Raw genomic sequence first — 25,379 nt, 5'->3', positions numbered from 1 at the left:
AAGAAAAATCTAAATCAAATCAAGATTTGGTGCGACTACTCTTTGGTTTCAAACCAGTATCAATTTTTACACTTTCACAAAGTCAGGGATTTTGTAGGATTAGAGTCAGGTGTATGATTAACCAAATTATACCAAGCAGGTGCTAATGATCATCAATTTCATATGTAGGATGAAACATAGTCATTAGCTGAAACAGAAACAGCTGTGTAGGAAGCTTTCATGTCACAGGTCCTACTCCATGGCAAGGCTGAGACACAAGTTAGTTATACTGCATACTCCAAGCAAAGATTTCAAAGCTGACTGGGGTTTCAAGATGTGCTGTTCAAGCCCTTTTGTAGAAGCACAAAGAAATGGGCAACATTGAGGACCGTAGACGCAGTGGTCAGCCAAGGAAACATAAACATGAAAGACACATCATGCTTACTTCCCAGTGACATCGGAAGATGTCCAGCAGTGCCATCAGCACAGTACTGGGAGAAACCAGTAGGACCCAACTACACTCATCTACTGTCTGAAGAAGTCTGGCCAGAAGTTGCCTTCATGGAAGAATTGTGGCCAAAAAGCCAAACCTCCAACATGGAAACAAGGCTAAGCGACTGAACTATGCATGAAAACATAAGAACTGGGAGTGCAGAAAAATGGCAGCAGGTGCTCTCAATCCAGTGAAGATCCACGTATGTACAGTCCAATGAGGTACCACTTATGTACAGTCCAATGAGGTACCACGTATGTACAGTCCAATAAGGTACCACGTATGTACGGTCCAATGAGGATCCACGTATAAATGGCCGAATGAGGATCCACTTATATACAGTCCAATGTGGATCCACGTATATATACGGTCCAATGGGGTACCACATATGTACTGTCCAATGAGGTACCACGTATGTACGGTCCAATGAGGTGCCACATATGTACTGTCAAATGAGGTGCCACGTATGTACGGTCCAATGAGGTGCCACGTATGTACAGTCCAATAACATGCCATGTATGTACGATCCAATGAGGATCCACGTATATACAGGCCAATGAGGGTCCACATATATACAGGCCAATGAGGATCCATGTATATATGGTCCAGTGAGGATTTGTGTATATACAATGAGGCGCCACGTATATACAGTCCAATGAGAGTCCACGTATATACAGTCAAATGAGGATTTATGTATAAACAGTCCAATGAGGATCCATGTATATACAGTTCAATGAGGATTTATGTATAAACAGTCCAATGAGGATCCATGTATATACAGTTCAATGAGGATACACATATCTACAATCTAATGAGGATACATGTGTATGCAGTCCAATAAGAGTGCCACACATACACCCAGGAGTCTAAAATCTTTTGATAAAACTAGTCCACAGCAGTATGACACAGCAGTCAATGTGTTTCAGACCCCCCCCCCCCTTCAGAACTTTAAACAGACTCTAATGCTGAAGGTTTTCTTATATGGATTGAAAATAAACAATACAGGAGTCAGTGGTGATAGGATTCTTTTCTAATGCTGGCGCATCCATGGACTCCTGTATGCTCGATATTCAATCCATACAGTTCCAAACTGATTTAAAGTTGAGATCTGACCTGGAGCCCTGATGGAAAGGGAAGTGATTTGGCCCCCGAAATGCGTTGGTCAATTTTTAAAAAAAGTTTTGGACTCTTGAGCATTCATTGTTGGTATGTAGGTGGCTCCTCATTAGATGATATATGGAGAACTGTAACAGGTGGCAGGTATGTGACATATGCGTTGGACACATTCTAGCAGGCAACAGACGTGCATCAAACTCCCCCGCAGATTCCAGGTGTAGCAGATGTTCAGATGAAATAAACCATTATCGCAGAGCTCGGAGTAATAAGGTCAGATACTAAACTTGGGGGCTGCTGAAGATTGTAATATGATGAAAAAGATTAAATCAATAAATCATAAAGTAAAAGCTAAAATCATAAAAAAGGTAAAAAAAGAGAAAAGTCATCTGTGATCAACATAAAAGAAACAAAGTATCTGTGTGACAACTGCATCGAGTGAGGAAAAAGAATCTGTGTGTTCTCCGCCAGAAGGTGAGGGATCGGGAGGATGAGATGTCAAATCAAATTAAAGGTTCTAATATAATAAATTGGAGAGGTTTTCCTTTCATACTAACAGCTGTGAGGAATGAGGTGGGAAGGGTTTCCAATGATCGGGGATTCTGGGAGAGATACAGGTGTAGCATTTACCATTCAGTGCCATTATTTTCATGCAGTGCCGTCATATAGCATCTGATCATCAATAAAATTTCTACATAAGTAGTGATCGGTGTGGCCCTGAAAATTCTAAGGATTGTGGCCTTTATTAAGTACCCATGAAAGGATGGATGGATTTCGCTGCACCAGTCACGACTTGTGGCAATTACAGTTGTCCCACTGGTGTCACAGACCAGCAAAATTCAGGCAGAGCCATGTTGCAGGCAGGAGGCATTGCAGGCAGGAGGCGTTCCGGCAGAGCCGTGTTGCAGGCAGGAGCAGGGTCGTCTTTAAGGCAGGGCAAAAGGGGCAGCTGCCCTGGGCCCTGTCATTGCTGTGGGGCCCAAAGCAGCTGCCTCATACTTGACAACTATGCCAGTTTAAATTCTCTTGTCCCTTGCTGTGTCCCGATATCTCAGTGTGAAGTGCTGCTACTAATGCTGCCCAGCTCTGCCCTATTGTTGTGTACAGATGATTCACCTGCAGACCCTGTGTTTACATGTAAATAACTGGCATTCATATGTAAATAGCAACAGCATTCATATGTAAAGCATCCGGCGACATAGATTCGTAAATAAAGGCGGCATTCATGTGTATATCATGCCCCCTGCAGTGAGGAGATGATGTGCTGTAACCTCTAGCAACCAATCAGTGAGCAGAAATCATGTGCTGTAACCTCTAGCAACTAATCAGTGAGCCGTAATGTGTGCCGTAACCTCTAGCAACCAGTCAGTAAGCAGTAATGATACACTGTAACCTCTGGCAACCAATCGCTGCCTGATCTGATACAATAAACTGATTTTAAGTCTAGTTGCTATTTATTGTATGTCCCAGAGCAGGTGGAGAGCAAAATTGTATGGGGGGGGCCCAAAAAAAACGTTTGCCCAGGGTCCAATCAATATTAAAGACGGCCCTGGGCAGGAGGCGTCCCCGGCAGAGCCGTGACGCAGGCAGGAGGCGTTCAGACATGCTAAATAAATTACAAGCAGCGAGAACGACTGGGGAATACCAATCCCTCATCCATGTAGTCAGACATCCCCAGGGTAGGTGACTAAAAGCATTGAAGCCATGACAGCCATGATCAGCATGACAGCCAGGCGGTCAGCATTTTCAGAAGGCATCCTGCATTTTTCTCCCTTTAGGACCCGTTCACAGCAGCACACGTAGGTTATGGTCCATAGACTGTAAAACATGTGCATTGGTGTGCATTGAGTAGGGGCGGTGCAATGCACTGGTAAAAACGCATCACAGTGTTTTATTTTTTTAACTTTATTGGAATGTCACAAAATTAAACTTCTTTTGATTCTATGCACAACCACACTTTCCGATGCATCGCGTTAACATGTTTTTGTGCATTGCGGCAAAACGTTGACATGCTGCATTTTTGCGCAACACAAACCAATGTACATGAATGGTGTGAGCAGGGCACATAGAGGACGATCGATTCCTAGGAGTCCTTTTGTTAAGCCTGTGTTGATCATTGACCCCTAACCCGAACCCCTAACCCTAATATTAACCCCTAACCCTATTAACAACCCCTAATCCTAAACCCTAACTGAAAATGAACCCCTAATCCTAACCCCTAATTTAAATATTTATCCCTAACCCTAATCTTAACCCCCAACTCAAATATTAACCCCTAACCTGACAAAATAAATTAAATTAATAAGTAATAAGCAAATAAATAAAATAAAATAAATAACCCCTAAGGCCCCTTTCACACCAGTGGACCGATCGGGTCTGCCTGTCTTTTTCAGGCGGACATGATCAGACCACCCATTGTTCTCTATGGGACAGGGGATGTCAGCGAACATGTATCCGCTGTCACCCACCGGAGTCCGATCTGCCCTGTTAAAAACAGACAGCTACGGATCCGTTCCCTATCCGTCCGGCGGATCGTATGGCAATCGGATTGAAATGAACACGCAGTGCGTTTCCATCTGACCGACCCATAAAAAACGGCGGGCTGTGTCCATGTCTGCGCTCTGCATAGCGAAGCGGATAAAGACCTGTCATCCGCCGGATCAGCCGAGAGATCCCCCACTGAGCAGGTGGATCCGCTTTGACGGATTCCAGTCCGTCTGTAAAGGCCCGTACACACAATCTGAAATTCGGATGAAAAATACCGCATTTTAACAGATCGTACCATAATCTCATCATTAGTACACAGCTTTCAAGAGCCGATCACGACAGTTCATCCGATATTATCCGATCGGACAAACACGAAAATTTCTCATACGATACCAGATTATACGATTTTCGTTTAATCAGTACAGTCGTCGTCCTAAAATACAATACAAATATATTACATCACTTTTTTTTTATTCTGCCGTACGAGAATTTTCGTAACCTCTTCATTTTCGATATGCGACTAGCATGCAAAAAAATAAATTTAAAAAAAATGGACGATCTGTTGTCCGATTTTCGGATCATGTGTATGGGCCATAAGGGACTCTTAAAAAAATAAATAAAAAGTCAAATAATTAATAAATAAATAATAATAAATAAAAGTGGATGAAAAGCTGAAAAAAAAAAAACAGCCACAAATTATGAACACAGATGATATTTTCTCTATTGGTTATTAAAAAACGTCAAAGCTCAAAAACGCTGTACAAAAACACTCATGAAAAACGGGCATACAAACACCTGAAAAAAAAAATCTCTCAAAGACGCAATGCTCAGATGTGAATGTAGCCTTACTGCGCATTGCGGTGACATCACATGTGAGTGCAGTGCCAGCATGTGAATGGGCCCCCCCGGGGCCCCCCCGAGCTCACACAAACCTTCCATGTGTTGTACATTCTTCATCCCCGACATTTATAACATTTAACAGCTCACAGAAAATCTAAAAAGGTAAAGCTTTGGCTGCGTCCGTCTGATCCCCCCGCGCCTGTCAGCGCTCATATTTTATTTAACGGCTCGGTCTGTTAACCTGCTGCTTCTTAAAGGGCAGATGGAAGAGAGAAGCGCAACGTGTAGGAGCCTATGGCCCGGGAGCCTCAATAATACCCAGTGTGAGATGAAAGGACAGATAATGAAATAACCGACAAGACGCTGAAACCTTCCAATCTGGTTTATGGTGCCGCGCCGCTCCTACCGCTCACCATATCTCCAAAAAACCAACAGCACAGCCGCGGCGGAGATACGTTTCGTCTGCAGAGACTCAGAATTACCCCTAAAATTGTGACCATATCTAATTATTATTATTATTGTTTTATGGCATCTGGATATCCCAATATATCTGCATGATTAGGAGACATATTTACCATCAAAGTGGACCTGTCATCAGATAATAAGCGCAGAATGCTGAGTAATGTGTCGGTGTAACCCTTCCAGGTATTTATTCACTACCCCCTACAATGCCTTCATCAGTGCCAAAAGGATGGCGCCACCATTATTAGGTATTGTCCAGGTTCACCATCTACTTCCTGAACTGAGGTGCCAGCTCAGAAATGACACAATTATTTAAATCCTGTTGCCTGTGCAGTTCTTGGATGTGTTCACAAATGTCTGACATAGATCAACCCCGCCTGTGACCTCTAACCATGTTACAAAGTTACAATGTACAGTCTGATCACTGGGGGGGGGGGGGACAGGGCTGTCTTAATAGCATCATGGGCCCCTGGGCAAAGTAATGCACTGGGGCCCCTACCAGTCTGTCCCAATTTTTCGCGCCTACCCCCAAGAATTAAAGTATAAATAGTTGATGGAATTAAACATATATTAATTAGTACTTTAAAATTGATTTTAAACAGTAAGAAAGCATGCCATAAATCAAAGACTGATCAGCAAAAATGGCACAGAAAGGAGGGTGCAGAAGGGCAGAGTAGGTAGGTAAGGTAAGGTAGTCAGGAGGGCACAATACTGAGATTAGGAGGGTACAATACAGGTTGTGGGACACTGCCTGGGCATCCCGGGACAGCTTAGTAAAAAGCGTGACTGTCCCGGCAAATCCGGGATGGTTGGCAAGTATGATGTGATGCAAGATTATTATGGGGCCCCTATGCACTTGGGGCCCCTGGGCAAAGACAGCCTAGGGCATAGGGCAGGGGTCTCCAAACTTTCTAAGCAAAGGGCCAGTTTACCGCCCCTCAGGCTTTAGGGGCCAACTGTGGCCAGTGGGAGTAGAAAATGCCCCAACATCAGTGCCCTATCGTTTGTTTTAACGGGAGAAATAGTATCCCATTGGTGGTATCAATGGGAAGAATAGTGCCCAATTGATGGTGTTGGTACAGGGAATGGTGCCCCATCAGTGGTGTCAGTCGGTGAAATAGTGTCCCAAGGGCCAGATAAAGGCAAACAAAGGGCCACAGTTTGGAGACCACTGGCATAGTGCAAGACTATAGGAATACAGGTGATTGAGTGCTGTGATATGCCACATTCCTAGAAATTGGACACACAAAACAATTGGAGGTTCCCCTATTTGTGGAACTTTTCAGGCATTAACATATATCAAGTGAAAGAGTAGTAGTAGATTTTATAAAAACAAAGGTTTTATTAATACATTACTGGATAAAAGAAACATAGACAACATGGTATGAACAGCTATCGGGTACACCAACTGTGGGAATAATATTGATGCAGTATAGCTTCCTTCACCCGACACGTTTCAGAAATTTAGATATCTCCTTCATCAGGGGTGTAAGAGGTATAATTCATATCCAATCAAATAGTGCTAAAAATGAACATTCCATGTTTCAATTAAAAACAATCTTACAATTTTGCTGGTCCACCCAATTTTCAAGACAATATGTGTAATTAAGAAGCCAGTAGTAGCACAGGAGGGCGCTAGAGAGCGCTATACCCGTGAAGGGAAAATAGGAAACACTGAGGCCTGGAAAGCTCGATCCTGCACCTCAAGAGCGATTGTAAATATAGATGTCACAATATAAAATGGTAGTAGAGCTGGTTTTTAAATCCGTGGTTGTCAGCAGAGATGGACAGAGATGTTATGTCCCTTATGGGCACGCAGCAGCAGTGCAAGAAGTCTAACACTGTGAGCTTGCTGACAGGAGCAGAGTGATGTCCTCGGTGTGGTGAAGCTCCTTCATTGTCCAATAGGTGCTATGCAGGGACACAACTCTATTGTTTCAATCCCATCCCTTTCATTAATTGGACTTTAGTTCTTTCAATCATGGAGACTCAGTGTCCCATCAGGGGCAGATCCAGCCCACCCACCCACCGAAAAAATAGTTAGCAGGCTGGCGGGTAACTTAGCGGGCCAGCAGGTGACTCAGCGGGCAAGCTGCTGAGTGGGCTGACACCGTGGGTCAGTAAGCAGGCTGGTGGGTGACTTGGCGGGCCGGCGGGTGAGGGAGCGGGCTGGCAGGCAGGCTGCTGAGCATCACCACAGTTCTGCATCTAAAAGGAGGAGACTGCCATTCCTGTGCAGGCACGGGCAGCAGAGAGATTACATTATTTCTCATTGCCCGCCCTCACTCTGGGACACTGTCACTGGCAAGTGACAATCTGCATCTGGTGGCAGGCGATGTGGCAAGTGACAATCCGCATCTGGTGGCAGGCAATGTACAATGTAATGTAATAGAAATAATGCACCTCAATCATCCTGACACCATATCAACCATGGTGCCGTGATCGATCGACGCGCCAACACCAGCCATTACCCCGACAAATTGCCCGTGAAAATGTTGTCAGTGCCCCTCCCAAGATTAGACTCTGGATCCGCCCCTGCGTCCCATGTCTGTGTTACCCGGGGTGGTTTGCATGAAAATACAGCCTGCCTAGGAACACCCACTCCTCCAGAATGACACCCACCTATCAAGGCATTTTAACATTTGCATAACTCCTCCCAAGTGCCAGCCCAATGCTTGCATCAGGACTAATGGCTCGAGAGGAGTACTTAGGCAGGGTGCTGGGATGTTATCAGGAAGCTATGTACAGCACCCCGCTGACCCATCCCATCAGCCATGATCTGCCTGAATTGCATAGAGGAGCACAGAGACCCAGTGATGACATCACCAGATCTAAAATAAGGTATGTAGTGAAAATGGAAAGGTTTTAATTTGAATTTTTAATTAGCATGTTCATGAGGGGGGAGGGAAGAACCAGGGAAGGCAAAAAATTAGCAGATTCAATTTCAACTTCAACTATGGAGGGAAGTGACCCACCTAGCTGTGCTGTCTGGCGGGGGGTTCTTCTGGATCACAAGACTGGCTGAGCACAATGACAAACCTTGGCAGAAAATACAATGGGGAGATTTAGCCGCAGTCTGTGCATCGGGCCAGTATTAGTGTTGAAGGCGTGGGCTCAGCATTTTCATCTTGTATTATGCTCATCCAGATCTCTCTCTGTGAATAGGCGCATTGGCTAGACAAATACGCTCAGTCAGGAATTCTGATTTCTTTGAAGCCGGCAGGAAGAAAACTCAGAATGGAAATGACAGATACCGACAACGACATCAAACACAAAGATGACAAATCTGACAAAATGTCTCAACTTCAAACATCATTTACAGTCAAAGCGCCGCAGAAACCCAGCGCCACCTGAAAGAGCTGAGCAGATTGCATTGTCCAGCCAAAAATATTTCTTTACGGAGTGTAAAGCTGGATTGCTGAAATATTTATATACTCTGTATGGATTTCTTAATCTCTCTCCTACTTAGCCCCAGGGCCTGAAACATGACACTGTTAGACCTGTATTATGGAGAAAGGAGTGAGACCATTTTTCTGAGCGGTTGGCTCTCTCTTCTGTCTCCATCAGGACATGGAATACAAAATCATCAGAAAACTTCATACAAAGCATATATAGAAAAAGGTCAGTGCTTCCATGAGCCGCATCTGTCCTCCAACGTTAGCAGCAGTGGCGATCGGTCCATAAGGGCTGCAGAGGCGCTGGCGCCCTAATCTCTGAGCACTGACCCCTAATCTCCAGGCGGGGCACCAGACACATGGATTTCTACAAGCTTTTTTTTTCTTTCCTTAGAGCACATGATTAGAGTCTGAGGCTCTAATTGGCTTCAAAAAAGTTGGGCTCGTGGCGCAGAGCATTGAGCCCCAAACCCACCCACTTGTGACATTAACGAATCAACATTCGCTATTGTCTTCCTGCTTCTTCCCTGGGCCAATCAGGACAGGAAGCAGGTCTTAAGACAGGATTGGCCGGGAGGAGAAGCCGGGGAAGCCACCCGTGACCTGGATGGGGTAAGTACGGAACTGGCGGTGGGTTTGTTTGCTGCCCCCCCCCGGAAAAAAAATGGAGCACCAGTCGCCACTGGTCAGCAGCCAGGCATTCCTACTGTCAGCTGGAATTGCAGCTGGTGTCCACAGTACAATAAGAAGATGGCATTAACAAGGGTCACAAAATAGTGGGGATTTTCTTAAAGTAGTTTGTGTCTCTGTTCCTCCCACAATGGTGAGATTTCCCTCCACTAGTTTGTGTCTCTGCCCCTCCCACAATGGTGAGATTTACTCCACTAGTTTGTGTCTCTGCCCCTCCCACAATGGGGAGTCCTCCTGCTCAGTAAGGAATCGGTCTGCTGATCCCCACTGAGTAGACGGATGGCTGGTCCGTGTCCACACCGCTTATGCAGAGCGGACATAACCCACTCTCCTCTATGGACAGTTGGATGTGAACGGATCGCCTGTGCATTTACACCCGATTGCCATTCGATCAGATCCAGTAGAGAGAAGGGGAACAGATCCCCACCTGCCTGTTTTTAGCAGATCGGATTGGATATCGGCAGGTGCAGATGGACAAATGTCCGTTTACATCCGCAGCTCCATAGGAGGATAATGGATAGGGTCCATCTGAAAAACTGACAGGCGGACCCAAATTGGTCCACCTGTGTGAAAGGGGCCAAAAAAAAAAAATGAAAAGTACTCTAGCAGAGGGCTCCCCATGCATGCACTGCAAGGATTAAATGCTCTGTTTGACTGGAATACCAGTAAAAGACATTTTTAACCTTACTCCCCCCCCCCCACACACACACACACACAGTCTTTCTGGTGCTCCAGATTGTTGTTGGGTTCTCAGCGTCCTCACTTACATTGCAGGACTGATGGTCCTGCATAGTACGTGATGACATCACAGATGCAACTGCAGGCCGGAGTGCAGAAAATAAGAGGCTACAAGGACTGGTCGCACAGAAGTAGGGGTCTGTGAAAGCAAGAGATAGGTAAGGAAATGTGCTTTTTACCTAGGCAGAAATTGGCATTTTTTCTTATTTATTTCCACAGAGTACAGCTTTAAATTATTTAATGTAGAGGAGAGCAGAGCAGAGCGAGAAGGGAGAGGAGAATGAGAGGGGAGAGGAGAGCTAGAAGGGAAAGGAAAGCGAGAAGGGAGAGGACAGGGAGAGCAAAGATAAAGAAGACAGAAGAGAGAAAGGGATGTAGCACCCTGGAGTTTAGTCAGGGAGATCCTCACAAATTTACTTACCAAGAGTAGTTATCTTGGTCGATTGATAGGGATCTATTGATTTCTCCCTAAGTTTGGCCTTGTTGTACTTTTCTCTTCTGCCACTAGGTGGCCGGGTACTTGGTGGTACTAGATATGAGAAGGGCAACCCAAGGTCAGGTTATGGGTATGTGGGTGTCCCAGCCAATGGGCAGGGGTTTTCTTTAATCCCCTGGCCTGCTGGGAGGGCCTATATTTTCGGGTGAGGTCAGGTGAACTCAGTACTGTGCCACCCAGACTGCCGTCTGGGTGGATGTGTGTCGTCTGCCCCGGGCTGCTAGGCCGGAGATTGGGCCTATCCAGTGGGGCATCTGGCTGCCAGGCTGTGTGAGGGCCTTTCCAGAAGTAAGAGGGCAGTGCATAGTTGGGACTGCGGCTTGCAGTCCAACCAAAAGTGACGGTTCTGTCGGCCTGAGAACCTGTCGTGGTCGGAGGTAGAAGGGAAGCTGTCGCCACGAAGGGACCAATCACCTTTACCAGGGGCCGAAGTGAGTAATTGAAGCAAGTACCAAAATCATATTCTCACCGAAGGGCACGGTGGATAATCGGGAGACTTTAGGTGGTGATCAAGTCAGGGACCCAACCAGCGGAGGAGACGCTTGCAGAGCAGCCTTGTGTGTCAAGCCAGGGACCTCACTGGTTATCAGGGGTGAAGCTTGAGAAGTATCTGGAGTGCCAAGCTAGGGACCCAGCAGAGAAGCGGGGGGGAGACGCTTGAGGGGATACCACCGCAAACCTTGGAGGAGCTCAAGGGATTCAGTGGCAGTGAATCAGTGGGTCTAGTGAGGGACCGGGAACTCAGTGTTGAAGAACTACAAGGAGCAGTTGTAGTGGAGCTGAAAGAACTGATACGTTCGAGTTAGAAACTGTTAAAGGACTGTTACCATAGGAGACAGCAATCTGCATGTGCAGAAGTGGCGCCTTGCTGGGACCTTTCCCTGTATGGCTGTTCTCCTATTGAAGTCTGAGAGTCTGCCAATTGAGTTTGTAACTATATAAGGGTGTCCTGGCCCTAACCCTCTTTCCCCCAAAATATAAAAGAAGAACTGTCAAAAGAAATAAAACCTCTTTTACATTCAAAGAAGTGTTTGGCGCCCAATGACTTTCACCATCTTTGCACCCACTATGCCTCACAACCCACTACATACTGAAGGATGTCAGCAGTCTGTGGTCTCAGAGGTTCTCATTAGACTGGAAGAGGTAAGAGATTCTGCTACAGGGAGGAAAGGGGAGAGGACAGAGAGAGAAAAACAAGAGAGCAGAGAGAAGGGGAGAAGGAGTCCAAGGCTGCAGCAACCAAATTATTTATTTCCAAAGAGATGAACATAATGAGAGAAATGTTTCTAAAATTGCAACAGTTTTGGAGTTATGCGACCTTCCTCAGGCAGAAAACAAAACACTGGTTGGCACTTTGCACAGCCTCTTGGGCCCCCTAATAAGAAAACCCTACTTCCTTCTTGCCCATCAGCATGCTGTATACCAGTCATGCCCAAAAATATTGGCACCCCTGCATTTCTGTCAGATAATGCACCACCTCGCCCAGAAAAATGTTTAGTCATTCTCATGTTTATTTGTTTTGTTTGTATTAGTAGGACACAAAAAAGGAGAGAAACAAAAAGCCAATTCTGCCACATTCCACGCAAAGCTCCAAAAATGAACAGGACAAAATTATTGGCACCTTCTCAAAATTGTAAGAAATAATTGCATTCCAAGTTTGTGATGCTCCTGTAATTTGTAATTAAACTCACCTGTATCAATTAACAGGTGCTGACAATCTAGAAATCCCACCGGCAACCAGTTAAAATAGTGGAAAATTGACTAAACCTTTCTGTTGTGCGTCTCTGTGTGCCACATGAAGCATGGAGAAGAGAAAGAGCAGCAAAGAATTGTCTGAGGATAGGACAACAAAAATTGTGGAAAAGCATGGACAATCTCAAGATTACAAGTCCATCTCTAGAGATCTTAATGTTTCTCGGTCCACTGTGCACAACATCGTCACGATGTTTACAGCCCATGGCACTGTAGCTAATCTCCCTGGATGAGGACGAAAGAGAAAAATTGATCAAAGATTGCAATGAAGGATTGTTTGGTGAATAAAGAACCTCCATCAACTTCCAGACAGATTCAAGCTGACCTTCGGGCACAGGGTACGACGGTGTCAGCTCGCACTATAAGTCACCATCTGAATGAAAAGGGAAGCTATGGTAGAAGACCCAGGAGGACCCCACTGCTGACACAAACATAAAAAAAGTCAGATTGGAGTTTTCCAAAACTTAGAAAGCCAAAATCCCTTTGGGAGAATGTGCTGTGACAGACGAAACAAAATTACAGCTTTTTGGTAAAGCCCATCATTCTACTGTTTTCAGAAAAACAAATGAGGCCTTAAAAGAAAAGAATACAGTCTTTACAGTCAAACATGGTGGAGGGTCACTGATGTTTTGGGGTTGCTTTGCTGCTTCAGGCACTAGATGTCTTGACTGTGTGCATGGCATTATGAAATCTGAAGACTACCAAAGAATTCTAGGATGCAATGTAGGGCCCAGTGTCAGAAAGTTGGGTCTCCGTCAGAGGTCTTACAGCAGGACAATGACCCAAAGCACCCAGAAATGGTTTAAGACAAAACGCTGGAGAGAACTGGCCAGCAGTGAGTCAAGATCTAAATCCCATAGAGCAGTGGTCATCAACAGGGCCCACTAACAGGCCAGGTTTTATGTATTACCTTCAGATTGGAAGTCCCCCTTCCAACACTTAATTATGTATTACCTCGGGGAGTTGCAGACTACAATACTGCAATCACTGAGCAGCAAATGATATCACCTGTGATGTAGTTCAGTTATCTTGCAAACCTGGCCTGTTAGTGGGCCCTGAGGACAGGGTTGATGACCACTGCCATAGAGTACCTGTGGAGAGATCTCAAAACAGTAGTTGGAAAAAGATTGGAAGCATGCTGATGGGCAAGAAGGAAGTAGGGTTTTCTTATTAGGGGCCTTCCAAGCTGAGAGACCTGGAGCAGTTGGCGAAAGAAGAGTGGTCCAAATTTGCAGTAGAAAGGTATAAGAAACTCATTGATCATAACTTTCAACTGTCCCTGAGTTTGAGGGACTGTCCCTCTGTCTCTCTTTCCCCCTCATTCGTCCCTCATTTTGGTCTGATCCATATAGTTGTATATAAAATACACTTTTTATCTTTCAAAAACTGTTTCCTAGTGCTAAACCTTACATTCAATTTCTAAATTACTGCATTTGTACATTTTAAAAGCCAATATAAAGGAATAGTAGTGGTAAAAAAATGTCCTTGTGGATTTATTAACTTTTTTTTTGGTTAATTCTCTATTAAGGGGGTGTGGCAGGGGGCGAGTCCTATGCCTACATACGTTTGTTAGTAGGTGTCCCTCATTCCCATCTCAAAATGTTGGGAGGTATGTCATTGATGGTTACAGAAAGTGATTGATTTCAGTTATTTTTTTCCGAGGGGCGTGCTACCAAATATTAAATTAAGGGTGCCAATAATTCTGTCCAGCCCGTTTTTGGAGTTTTACATGGAATGTGTCAGATTTGGCTTTTGGTTTCTCCACTTTTTTGTGTCATACCAATACAAACAAAGGAAATACACATGAGAATGCCTAAACATTTGTAATTGCAACAATTTTCTGGGGGAAGTGGTGCATTTTCTGACAGAAATGCAGGGGTGCCAATATTTTTGGCCATGACTGTAGCTAAAAGGTCTTGTTTCTAATAGCAGGTGTCACCCTCCTATGTGATGGAATCTACTGTCTGTGTAATCTGATCTCTCCTGTTATTAAGCTCTAATATACAGCTACAAAAGGTAAGCTTGAAATGCTCATAAGCAAGATTTATTGATCTGACCAAACGGAATTAAACTATTAGCTGGAACATAAATAGAATATAAAACAACTATACAGTCCCTTTAGGGTTTATTGCATTTTCAGCTTATCTGTACAGATCTTAATGAAGTTTTTCTTTATGTTTTGAATGATCTGCAATTTGCCTGGAAATCCTGCAAATAGTTTATTTCTGTGCCGCCCAAAAATTTAGGAATTGCATCTTTTTTTAGCCGGTAATGCAAACCCTTAAACCGCCTCTCTTTTGTCTCTTTTATCTCCGGCGCACTCAGCTGCATTTACAGGAGAGAAGCGAACAATCCCCTCTCCTATCTGCCATCAGTAATTTCCCTGGCGGATGCGAGAGCTGCACCTGCCGTTTAGTGTTCGCTGCTGAAAGATACACATTTTTACAGGCGCCTCTTCGCTTGAATGGCGACATGGCGGCCTTTGTTTGTCGGTAATGGATAGAGAAGAGGAGATAAAGATTCTGTTTGTTGTGGGTTGCAAATGAGGCTCCATTAAGAGTGTGAAAAGCTCCTGATTCTGCTGATGCCCAATCTTCCCCCCCTCCCCCCCTAGGACTGCGAGGAGATGCCGGTAAATACCTCGACCTGTGCCGGGCTGATAAGAGGAACTGCTGAAATTTAGAGTCCCCCTATCCAGATAGATAAGAGACATGTTGCTGGTTTATTAGGCAGTGCTGGACACAAAAGGTGCAGAATTGGTGGCCTACCAACAGATATGTAGACGTCATGGGTTAGCGTGGACCGTGCCTTTTACTGACAGACAACATGGCCTTTCCTCTTGATTCTAAGCACCGTCCAGTCTTCACCAGGAACCTCAGATATTCATGTCATGGTTTTTCGCGTCACGATAGTGCAGGACTTCTTGCATTCATCCCCTTACATCTAGTACAGTGGTCTCCAAACTGCATCCCCCCAGCCCGGATATGGCCCTTTACTTGCCTCTATCTTGCCCTGGTCACTATTCCTCCCACTTATACGAGGCTCTATTCCTCCCATCTGTGACTGCTGCTCCTCTCTGCCACTCCCTTCACTGGCTTCCCCTACCCCACCGTATAAAATTCAAAATGCTATCCACAACATACAAGGCCATACACAACATTGCCCAAATCTACATCACCAACCTCATCTGCAGATATTGCCCAAATTGTCCCCTCCGCTCCTCCCAGGACCTCCTGCTCTCTAGCTCCCTTGTTACCTCCTCTCATGCTCGCCTTCAGGACTCCTCCAGAGTCTCTCCCATCCAATGGAACTCCCTGCCCCGGTATATCCCATCAGCCCCTACCCTGGCCACCTTTAGGAGATCCCTGAAAACTCATCTATTCAGGGAAGCCTATCCCACACCCACTTAACAGCTGTCCCCGAGCCACCCCCCATCAAATCATCCCCCCCCCCTCCCTTTAGAATGTAAGCTCTATGAGCAGGGCCCTCCTATCCCTTCTGTATTGAACTGTTCTGTAATTGTGCTTCCCCCCCCTCTACATTGTAAGGCACTGAATAAACTGTTGGCGCTATATAAATTGTGTATAATAATAGTAATAGATGTGCGTTGATGAGACTGCACTGATAAGGCGGCACTGGCGGGCACTGATCAGGTTGCACCGATAGTTGGCACTGATGAGGCACTACTGATGGGTACTGATAAGTGGCACCGGTTAGCTATACTGATGGGCACTGGTAGGTGGCACTGGAGGTTACTGGTTAGCAGTGAGTGGGACTGATGTCCCTCTTACAGAAGCTGGCAGTCGGCTTTAGGGAAAAAAAAAAGCCGATTACTGGCTTCGGTTTATAACATGTGATCAGCTGTCATTGGCTGACAGCTGATCACGTGGTAAAGGTCCAAGATCGTCCCTTTACTCCGATCTGTGATCAGCCGATTTCCAAGGACTCGATGGTCATAGAGCGCGCCGCCCACGTCCCGCAGTGGACGTGTGGGCGGCGTGAGCACAGGAGGATGTACATCAACGCCCTTCTGGCAATCCAAGCCCACACTGTAGCCATCTTTTGGCTATAGTGAGGGCGTGAAGTGGTTAAAGTGACTGTAAACAATCCCCTTGTAAAACAACCCATTCAGTTTAAAATAGAAATGAAAGGCAAAACATTTTTGGATAGCTATGAAAAAAGATTATAAATACATTTTCCCCCCTTTTTATAAGCGATCACCTTCCCTCTGTTCTCAGCTGCATAAGAGCTGGGGGGGGGGGGGGAGAGAAGCAGCAGCACACTGGGCATTCCCAGTGAATAGCTGTGCAGCGGGGGCATGTCAGGACAAGTCTGAACATTGGAGGAGAGCACACAGAGTTCCCAGCATAGCTAGAGAACTGACCACGGTGTGCCCTCCTGCTTGGTGTGGTCAGTTTTTAATAGGACAGCAGAGGGACTTGGCAAGAACACCAGGGATTTCACATAAAGGAAGCAATACAAAGGGAACGGGATACTTTCTCATACAAGTACATGATACAGCGGGCACATATCAGGAATATGAAGGGGTAACAAACACTTCAATAAAGTGTTAAGATTGTATATATTATCATATTGTCTGTCTGTAAACTGGCTCTTTGCTTAGAAAGTTTGGAGACCCCTGATCTAGTGTGTTCTAATTATAAGGCTGGATGGTAAAGTATAACTAACTATAAGGCAAGAACTTTTTTTTTTAGTTTTGGATAGAGTGGAGGGAACACCTGTCAGGTTCTTATAGCTGTCACCAGGAAGGAAAAGAGGGGAAACCTTCCTAAAGGTCTCATATCCATCCAATCTTGTCATCATATCTCCCCCTCACTTGCACCGGCCAGGGGAGACATGAGACATTAGGGGTCTAATAGAACCCCAATGTCATCTTAAAGAGTACCTGTCAGTTGCCCATGCTATCACATAGGGTACTTCTTAGACCCCCTTATGATAGCAATAAAAAGTTTAACCACTTGACCTCTGGAAGATTTACCCCCCGTTCATGGACAGGTCATTACATTACTTTAACTGACAAGTGCGCGGTCATGCAACGCTGTACCCAAATTAAATTTATGTCATTTTTTTCCCCACAAATGCAGCTTTATTTTGGTGGTATTTGATCACCACTGAGTTTTTTTTTTTTTTTAATGTTTTGCGCTATAAAACAGAAAAGCGTGACAATTTTGAAAAAGTATAAAAACATTATATATTTTTTTTTTTTTTTACTTTCTGCTATAAAACATTTCCAATATTTTTTTTTTTATCTAATTTCTTCATAAAATTTAGGCCAATATGTATTCCGCTACATATTTTTGTTAAAAAAAAAATCCCAATAAACGTATATTGATTGGTTGCGCAAAAGTTATAGCGTCTACAAACTATGGGATATATACTGGAATTTTTATTTATTTTATAATAGTTATGGTGGCAATCAGCGACTTATAGCAGGACTGCGATATTGCGGCAGACAATCTGACACTTTGCGGGAACCAGTGACACTAATACAGTGATCAGTGCTAAAAATATGCACTGTCACTGTACTAATGACACTGGCTGGAAAGGCGCTAAACATACAATGCCGTGAAAAAGTATTTGCCCCCTTTCTATTTTTTTTTTTTTTTTTTTGCATATTTGTCACACCTAAATGACTCAGATCAAACTAATTTTATTTCTACACAAAGATAACCCAAGTAAATACAAAATGCAGTTTTTAAATGATGGTTTCATTTGTTAAGGCAAAAAAGCTGCCCAAACCTGCCTGGCTTTATGTGAAAAACCTAATAACTGGTTGTGCCACCCTTGACGGCAACAACTGCAATCAAGCGTTTGCGATAACTGACAAGGAGTCTTTCACATTGCTGCGGAGCAATTTTGGCCCACTCTTCTTTGCAGAATTGTTTTAATTCAGCCACATTGGAGGGTTTCCCAGCATGAACGGCCTGTGTAAGGTCATGATGCAGCATCTCAATTGGATTTAAGTCGGGGCTTTGACTAGGCCACTCCAAAACCTAAATTTAGCTTTGTTTGAACCATTTGGAGGTGGACTTGCTGTTGTGTTTTGGATCATTGTCCTGCTGCATAACCCAAGTGCACTTGAGTTTGAGATCACAAACTGATGACCGGAAATTCTCCTTTAGGATTTTATGGTAGAGCTCAGAATTCATGGTTCCATCAGTTATGGTAAGTTGTCCAGGTCCTGAAGCTGCAAAGCAGCCCCAGACCATCACGCTACCACCACCATGTGTGACTGTTGGTATGATGTTCTTGTTATGAAATGCTGTATTCATTTTATGCCAGATGTAACGGGATGCACATCTTCCAAAAAGTAAAATTTTTGTCTCCTCAGTCCAGAGAATATTTACCTAAAAGTCTTGGAGATAATCAAGATGTTTTTTGGTAAATGTGAGATGAGCCTTTGTGTTCATTTTGGTCAGCAGTGGCTTTGGCCTTGGAACTCTCCAATGGACACCATTTTTGCCCAGTCTCTTTCTTATTGTTGAATCATGAACACTGATCTTAACTGAGACAAGTGAGGTCTGCAGTTCCTTAGATGTTGTTCTGGGTTGTTTTATGACCACCTGGATGAGTCATTGTCCTGCTCTTGGAGTCATTTTGGTTGGCCGGCCACTCCTGGGAAGGTTCACCACTGTTCCAAGTTTTTTCCATTTGTGGATAATGGCTCTCACCGTGGTTCGCTGGCGTCCCAAAGCCTTAGAAATGGCTTTGTAATCCTTTCTAGACTGATACATGTCAATATCAAGAAGAGAAGAAAAGATTGATCGCACAAGTTGTGAACAAGCGCGGTTCTTTTCGTGTGAAACGCGTCAACTGATCATTACTGCAATTTTGTCTGGCTTATGACAATAAAGACATTTCCACAGCATGTTTTGGATTCAAGTGTGCGATCAATCTTTTCTTCTCTTCTTGATATTGCCTATGGTGATGAGCCGGGATTAGCACCTTGGACCGGATGTGTACATTTTTTGCCTGAAGTGGTGCGTGCACGCTTGTTCTGTTTCCTGATACAATGACTTTGTTTCTCATCTGTTCTTGAATTTCTTTGGATCACGGCATGATGTGTGGCTTTTTGAGATCTGTTAGCGTGCTTCACTTTGTCAGACAGCTTCTATTTAAGTGATTTTTTTTTTTGGTTCAACAGGTCTGGCAGTAATCAGGCCTGGGTGTGGCAAGTGAAATTTAACTCCGCTTTCCACACAGTTGTGGTCAATCACAGTTCATTCACGATTCAGCATGGGAGGGGGCAATCCCTTTTTCACAGTGCCAGGCAGGTTTGAACAAAACCTTTAACCCCTTAATAAATTAAATAATAAAATAAAAAACTGCATCTTTGATTTACTCGGGTTATCTTTGTGTAATATTAAAATGAGTTTGATGATCTGAATTATTTAAGTATGAGAAATATGCAAAAAAAAAATCAGGAAGGGGGCAAATACTTATTCACAACACTGTATAAGGTGATCAAAGAGTTAACTGTGTGCCTAACCAGTGTTTTTTGTGTGCTTTGTGAAGATCTTTCACTAAAAGGATGTGCTGGATTTTCTTTCCCTGCTTTGAGTTTTTTTATGAAGTCTTTTGGTATTTTAGTAGTGAAAACATGTGGTAATTTAATGTGTGGCACTAGCTGGCGTATTTATTTACATTGCCAAATGGTAAACAACATGGTTGTTAAGGAGCTGTCAGCCGCCACAACCTCTTAACCAATGAGCCATCAGCTGTCAGTGGGGAAGCCCCTGTAGAAAAAAAAAAAAAATTATTATTAATAATTATTATCAGTAAAAAAACGGTGTGGGGTCTCAACCCCCCCCCCGCCCCCAAAATCTATACCAGACCCTTATACATGCATGCAGCCCAGCAGGTCAGGAAAGGGAGGGGGATGAGCGAGTGACTCCCCCCTCCTGAACCATACCAGGCCATGTGCCCTCAACATACCCTCCCCCCAAAGCACCTTGTCCCCATGTTGAGGGGCAAGGGCCTCCTCCCCCACCACAACCCTGGAAGGTGGTTGTGGGGTTCTGCAAGCTGGGGGGGCTTATTGGAATCTGGAACAAGGGGGGCCCCCAGATCCAACCCCCTCCCCATGTGGATGAGTATGGGGTAGTCATTCACCCAAAAAAATGCATAGTAACGTAAAAAAAAAAGACAAACAGTTTTTGACAAGTTTTTTTTTTTTTTGCAGGCAATTTTTGTTTTACATTCAGCTGACAGCTGACGACTTATCGGTTGTTAAGGACGCGGCGGCTGCCTCCTTAACATCCAGTATACATTCCACAAATACCGCATGCCTGGATCACTACTTAGTTTACGTATGCATTTGATCATTTTCTTCTGTGGATGGGTTGTAAAAGCCTTATTTACCGTTTTCAGAGTTTCTCGGTAAATACCGCAAAACGGTTCAGTGAATTGACAGTTTCAGGATCGCATGCGATATTTAAGCAAAACGTGTCTCGACACCTAAAGATCTCATGCGAGTCCATTCTGTGAATGGAGTCCTATGTTACAATGCACAGTCTTATCACTGGGGGAAGGGAGACTAAGGAAACGCTTGTTTGGAAATCATTATGTTTCAATAATAGAGGTATTCAGAAAATAAAGCGTAAATAATCTTCAAAGGTCCTAACTGTTCTCTTACTTCTTCTTACTTACTTCGGAAACCATATACATTCAGAATTGCCAGCACACTCTGCATTCCGCACAGCTCTCCTGAGTCTTGCCATCTGCTAGCGCTACGATGTTGCGGTAGAGAATAGCGCTGGTGGCAAGAAAAGTTGGGCCGGACCAGCAGGTAGGAACACTGCCTTTTGTTGCACAGAAATTTGCTGACAATTCTTTGGCAATCGTTCGGACGGAACACCTAGCAGCTGGAACAATGCTTTATTAAATCAATTTTCTGCTGCTGTAACGCAAGCTTTCTGCATAACCGTGGGCTCCGCTCAGATGGTGCATTTGCTTGGGGGATTAACTGGCAGGCGGGCAAGCTAGAGAATAACTGGCATTTACGAGCTGACACAATGGTCCCCCCCTCGGAGAGACAGACTGCCGATTTGGACAATAGCGGGCAGCACTTTCTAGCACACGGGAGTTGTTCTGCTAAGGTCTACTGAGAAAAGCTGCAACAATGAAGGGTTCATTTAGGTATGAGTTTCCTGTAGCTTGCTAGAGAACAGCAAGTCTCAGAAACCCTTGCCATTTGGTTGGCCTTGGTTAGATCTCTGATAATAAGGTCTTGTGATCCCCAAACTGTGTGGAGTGACGGGGGGTGGGGGTGGGGGGGTAGGGGGTTAGGTGCGTATTGACCTCAATTTTGTCAAAATGTGCAAGTCGAGTGAAGGGTCGATAACCTTTCAGAGTTTTATTGTCAAAGCTTAATTGAACAAGAAAAAGTTAGAAGCTGGCTACAATGCACAGTGCTCCAGTTTTAGTAAGTCTCCCCCACTGACACAAAGCAGATCAGCTAGAAAGTAATGCCGAAGCATCATAAACCCTACTTCCAGTCCAGGATCTGCAAAGCCTCCTAATGCAGCCCGGCCATAAATGGCTCTCCCAAAATAGTCATAAATAGAGTTGGGCGAACGGATTGGCCCAAGCATGAGTTTGGGCCAAACATTGGCTTTTCAACAAACACCCAAATGATAGGGATGTTCAGTCAGTTGAACGACCACAATGCACTGCACCACCGCACAGTGCATTGGAAGCCCTGATTGGCTAAAGCAATGAAAGCTTTGCCCAATCAGGGAACAGAGCACTGTCAGAGCCATGATTGAAGAAAGTAATGATGACTCTATCCAATCATGGCCCCTTGCTCTTAGTCTCACCCCACACTATAAAAATATTCTCCCCAAAGCGGCCATTTACAGTGTGATATTGGTGTGGAGAGAGATAGAACAAGGCTCTGTTCAGTGATGCTAGCAAGTTAGTGTGATATTGTGCTTCTTTTGTGAGCGTAGAATATTAGTGTAGTGTGACCATTCATTTTTACTTTAGTGTCAGTTTTGTGCAGGTAGTGTGACCATTGGTATTTTAGTGTCAGTTTATTTTTTCAGGGCAGGTTTCCTGCAGTATATATCAGTGCATTACTGCACGTTTAACTCAGTATATTTGAGTGCGTTGCTGCACGTTTAACGCAGTATATTGTAGTGTGTCACTGGAGTGTGTCTGTGTAGTGAGTACTCAAGTTAAAGTGCACCAAACACCACTCTCCATTGATGCATCCACTTCCACATTTCTACATCTTTATTACATTTGGTTAATAAGCCCCCCCCCCCATCCTTTCTGGGAGGACAGCAAGGAGAGGTAGACACTATGAGGGGGCCAGCAGCGTATGTTTCCACAGGCAAAGATGGACGTGGTCAGTCCTCAGACAGGGCATCATTTCCTCTGTTTAGTGATGTTGCCCGTGCCATCCAGCCACAGCATGCAGACTAGGTGGTGGACTGGCTTACTAAACCATCCTCTGTCACCCAAGCAGAGACTAGTGTATGGTCAACTGCAGCTGCCAGAGTGGCTAAACCTTCCTCATTGTCCACAGTTACATCTGCCATGCCCGAGCATCAGGCATGGAGTGACTGTTACAAGATTTGTTGCCATAGGAGACAGTGGTCCTACCTATACAGAAGTGGTGTCTGGCTGGAGGCCTTCGACTGTATAGCTGTCTACCTATAGAAGTCTGCCAATTATCATTGCATCTACTGGCCCTAACCCTCTCTCCCACAGTTCTTGTTCAAGAGACAATAAATCTGTTTGCATTCAAAAAGTGTGCAATGAAAATTGGCAGACTCTGTAGTTGTATTTAACTATTGTTAACACAAATAGTTCTCCTCACACTCTACAGTCTCTCACTGTAGGTCTTCACTCACTGAGCTCCCAGTCTCTTACTAGTCTCTCAGACCCAATCGCCACTGGATCCCCTGAACTCCTCCACTTCCATAACTCGGTATCTTCCTCAAGCATCACCCCAGTTTCCCTGCTGGGTCCCTGGCTTGGAACTCACTGATGCTCCTCAAGTGTCACCTCTGCTGTCCCACTGGGTCTCTAGCTTAGCACTTGAAGTTTTCCCACTTCTTCACTGCTCTGGTACTGGCTCCAGCCCACAGTGGTTTCCGGTAACAAGGTGGAAGGTCCCTTAGTGGCGACAGCTTCCCCTCTACCTCCGACCACAAATGGTTCCCCGTCCGGCTGAATCGTTACTCTCGGTTGGACTCCAATCCTACAGTCCCAACTAAGGATGAGTCAAACACCCCCCGGTTCGGTTCGCACCAGAACATGCAAACAGGCAAAAAATGTGGACGAACACTGTTAAAGTCTATGGGACACGAACATGAAAAATCAAAAGTGCTAATTTTAAAGGCTTATATGCAAGTTATTGCCATGAAAAGTGTTTGGGGACCTGGGTCCTGCCCCAGGGGCATGTATCAATGCAAAAAAAAAGTTTTAAAAACGGCCGTTTTTTTCGGGAAAAGTGATTTGATAATGCTTAAAGTGAAACAATAAAATGAAATATTCCTTTAAATATCGTGCCTGGGGGGTGTCTACAGTATGCCTGTAAAGTGGCGCAGTTTTCCTGTGTTTAGAACAATTCCACAGCAAAATAACATTTCTAAAGGAAAAAAAAGTAATTTAAAACTGATCGCGACTGTAATGAATTGTCGGGTCTCGGCAATATAGATAAAACTTATTTAAAAAAACTCAACATTTTTTCTGGTATGAATATTAAGGGGAACCCCGAACCAAAATTTAAAAAAAAATATTGCGTGGGGGTACCCCCAAAATCCGTACCAGGCCCTTTAGGTCTGGTATGGATATTAAGGGGAACCCTGCACCAAATGTAAAGAAAATGGCATAGGGTACCCCCCCAAAATCCATACCAGACCCTTATCCGAGAATGCAACCTGGCAGGCCACAGGAAAAGAGGGGGGACAAGCGAAGCTCCCTCTTCCTGAACCATACCAGGCCACATGCCCTCAACATGGGGGGGGATGCTTTTGAGTTGCCCCCAAAGCACCTTGTCCCCATGTTGATGGGGACAAGGGCCTCATTCCCACAACCCTTGCCCGGTGGTTGTGGGGGTCTGCGGGCAGGGGGCTTATCGGAATCTGCAAGCCCCCTTTAACAAGGGGACCCCCAGATCCCAGCCTCCCCATGTGAATTGGTAACGGGTACATTGTACCCCTACCAATTCACAAAAAACAGCGTCAAAAATAGTAAAAATGACGAGACACTTTGGGACAAGTCCTTTATTTAAAAAAAAAAAATGTCCCGCGATGTAAATTCATCTGCCGAGTGACACTTCTTCTTGATGACAGCTAGTATTACTTATGACTTAAACGGGTGACCCCGTCCCCCCCCCATGTTTAAAAGTTCTGCAGCAAACCGAACAGGGGGTCGTTCAGCCCATCTTTAGTCATCAGGAAGTCCTCTAGCTCAGAGCTTCCTGATGATGGCCCATTGATAGGCTGAAAAGCGTCGAGGCTTGATCGCGTCACACTTCCGTCCGAATCTACGTCCGGGAATCAAGCAGAACCGCTGCCAGTAGTATACCATCTCATGTGGGCCGATTTTCCCTAAAAATCACCTGCTATTCACACCGGGTGCCAGGATACAGGGCACTCCTTCATGTGACTGTAAATATATTGTTTGCAAAATAAACCTTAAAATAATTGTATTATTTTTGATTTTGTTAACTTACCATTTAGCGCGGTGTATTGATTTCTCATAAGTACATTTGCACAGCAAGTTTTTTCACTGCAGCTGGTAACTGGATTATTGTCACCAATTATCTTTGGCGCTTTGGTTATTTACTTTTTGACTTTTGTCTAGTCATAAATAGTCTACAAAGCGGTTTGAGCAAATGACTTTTAGGTGGCCCTGCACACACACACCCCCCCCCCCCCCTTCCCTCTGGCGCCGCCAC

Source organism: Aquarana catesbeiana, linkage group LG11 (assembly GCF_042186555.1).
Source record: "Aquarana catesbeiana isolate 2022-GZ linkage group LG11, ASM4218655v1, whole genome shotgun sequence".
NCBI classification, from domain to species: Eukaryota; Metazoa; Chordata; class Amphibia; order Anura; family Ranidae; genus Aquarana; species Aquarana catesbeiana.
Note: the sequence above shows the minus strand (reverse complement) of the source record.